Raw genomic sequence first — 2,500 nt, 5'->3', positions numbered from 1 at the left:
GGCGATGCGCGGCGTCTTGGAGTCGACACGGGCCGACGGGACTCGATAAAAGTTTCGTTCCGAGTCGAGCGAAGGGCGATGCGCGGCCTCCCGGAGTCGATCCGGGCCGACGGGACTCGTTGAAGCTGCGGTACGGGTCGAGCGAAAGGCGACGCGCGGCGTCCCGGGGTCGATCCGGACAGACGGGACTTGTAAAAATTACGGTCCGAGTCGAGCGAAAGGCGACGCGCGGCGTACCGGAGTCGATCCGGGCCGACGGGACTTGTGAAAATTTCGGTCCGAGTCGACCGAGAGGCGATGCGCGGCGTCCCGGAGTCGATACGGGCCGACCGGACTTGTGAAAATTTCGGTCCGAGTCGAGCGAAAGGCGACGCGCGGCGTACCGGAGTCGATCCGGACAGACGGGACTCGTTGAAGCTGCGGTACGAGTCGAGCGAAAGGCGACGCGCGGCGTCCCGGAGTCGATCCGGACAGACGGAACTTGTAAAACTTTCGGTCCGAGTCGACCGAGAGGCGATGCGCGGCGTCCCGGAGTCGATACGGGCCGTCGGGACTCGTTGAAGCTGCGGTACGAGTCGAGCGAAAGGCGACGCGCGGCGTCCCGGAGTCGATCCGGACAGACGGGACTTGTGAAAATTTCGGTCCGAGTCGACCGAAAGGCGACGCGCGGCGTCCCGGAGTCGATCCGGGCCGACGTCGACTTGTAAAACTTTCGGTCCGAGACGACAGAAAGGCGACGCGCGGCGTCCCGGATTCGATCCGGGCCGACGGGACTCGATGAAGTTTCGGTCCGAGTCGACAGAAAGGCGATGCGCGGCGTCCCGGGCCGACGGGACTTGTAAAAATTTCGGTCCGAGACGAGCGGAAGGCGACGCGCGGCGTCCCGGACTCGATCCGGGCCGACGTCGACTTGTAAAACTTTCGGTCCGAGTCGACAGAAAGGCGATGCGCGGCGTCCCGGATTCGATCCGGGCCGACGGGACTTGCAAAAATTACGGTCCGAGTCGACAGAAAGGCGATGCGCGGCGTGCCGGAGTCGATACGGGCCGACGGGACTCGATGAAGTTTCGGTCCGAGTCGACAGAAAGGCGATGCGCGGCGTCCCGGGCCGACGGGACTTGTAAAAATTTCGGTCCGAGACGAGCGAAAGGCGATGCGCGGCGTCCCGGAGTCGATCCGGGCCGACGGGACTCGTTGAAGCTGCGGTACGAGTCGAGCGAAAGGCGACGCGCGGCGTCCCGGAGTCGATCCGGACAGACGGGACTTGTAAAAATTTCGGTCCGAGTCGACCGAAAGGCGATGCGCGGCGTCCCGGAGCCGATCCGGGCCGACGGGACTTGCAAAAATTACGGTCCGAGTCGACAGAAAGGCGATGCGCGGCGTGCCGGAGTCGATACGGGCCGACGGGACTCGATGAAGTTTCGGTCCGAGTCGACAGAAAGGCGATGCGCGGCGTCCCGGGCCGACGGGACTTGTAAAAATTTCGGTCCGAGACGAGCGAAAGGCGATGCGCGGCGTCCCGGAGTCGATCCGGGCCGACGGGACTCGTTGAAGCTGCGGTACGAGTCGAGCGAAAGGCGACGCGCGGCGTCCCGGAGTCGATCCGGACAGACGGGACTTGTAAAAATTTCGGTCCGAGTCGACCGAAAGGCGATGCGCGGCGTCCCGGAGTCGATCCGGGCCGGGAGCCTGTCGGAACATCGTCATATGAGCCTCGTTCAATTTCGACAAAGTTCCCGGAGTTCAAAATTTTTTCGATAGCCCGCGGAGGTTTCGCCCCGTAAGCCGACCGTGCTACCACCGTGCCGGCGCCGACGTCCTAGCGGCCAGGCTCCTACTAGTAAGAGGAGCGAGTCGGTCGGGCCGGTCTCCCGTCGTCCGCCTGCTACGCCGTACCGGTACGTGCTCGAGCACGATACGTACTTCGGCGTAGACCAGGAGCGGGCGTTCGCGGACCGTTCCGTGCCTCGTACCAAAGAAACTACGCGACTCGCGTTGTTTCATCTATCGTCACTGCATTACCGCGGGTCGGTGTCTCAGACCGAATGGCCCTTGACGCGGTACCAAGAAGTTCGGCTCTCCGTGAAACACGGAAGGCCGAACGCTCCAACGCACGCGTCAACTCGCTTCTTTCCGAGCGTACACTCAAAGACCAGAGATGTTATAACAACGTATCCCAGACGCTTTCAATCTAGCCGACGGGTACGGGAGATCGTTCGAACGCTTATAAGCCGAGTGTCGAAGGTGGCGGCACACGGAACCGGGGCTGCCTGCGCGCAGTCCCGAAACACACAGTAGACGCGCGGCCGACCGGGCTACGAGACCCGGTCGGCGATGGGTGGCGCACGTCCGAGCCGAGATTTTGTATCGAAGCTCCCTGGTTGATCCTGCCAGTAGTCATATGCTTGTCTCAAAGATTAAGCCATGCATGTCTCAGTGCAAGCCAAATTAAGGTGAAACCGCGAATGGCTCATTAAATCAGTTATGGTTTCTTAGATCG

General features: G+C 62.3%; 1 non-coding gene across 1 annotated transcript in view; it reads left to right on the top strand.

Moving 5' to 3' along the window:
• Positions 1-2,374: 2,374 nt before the first annotated feature.
• LOC124296460 overlaps positions 2,375-2,500 on the top strand; it is a 1,914-nt gene continuing 1,788 nt past the window's right edge. Inside the window, exon 1 of the ribosomal RNA XR_006906276.1 lies at positions 2,375-2,500. This exon is cut by the window's right edge and continues 1,788 nt beyond it. This is a non-coding gene — a ribosomal RNA (small subunit ribosomal RNA).

The sequence above is a fragment of the Neodiprion lecontei genome, unplaced genomic scaffold (assembly GCF_021901455.1).
Source record: "Neodiprion lecontei isolate iyNeoLeco1 unplaced genomic scaffold, iyNeoLeco1.1 ptg000158l, whole genome shotgun sequence".
In the NCBI taxonomy this organism is placed as follows: domain Eukaryota; kingdom Metazoa; phylum Arthropoda; class Insecta; order Hymenoptera; family Diprionidae; genus Neodiprion; species Neodiprion lecontei.
Note: the sequence above shows the minus strand (reverse complement) of the source record. Positions and strands in the feature narration are given on the sequence as shown.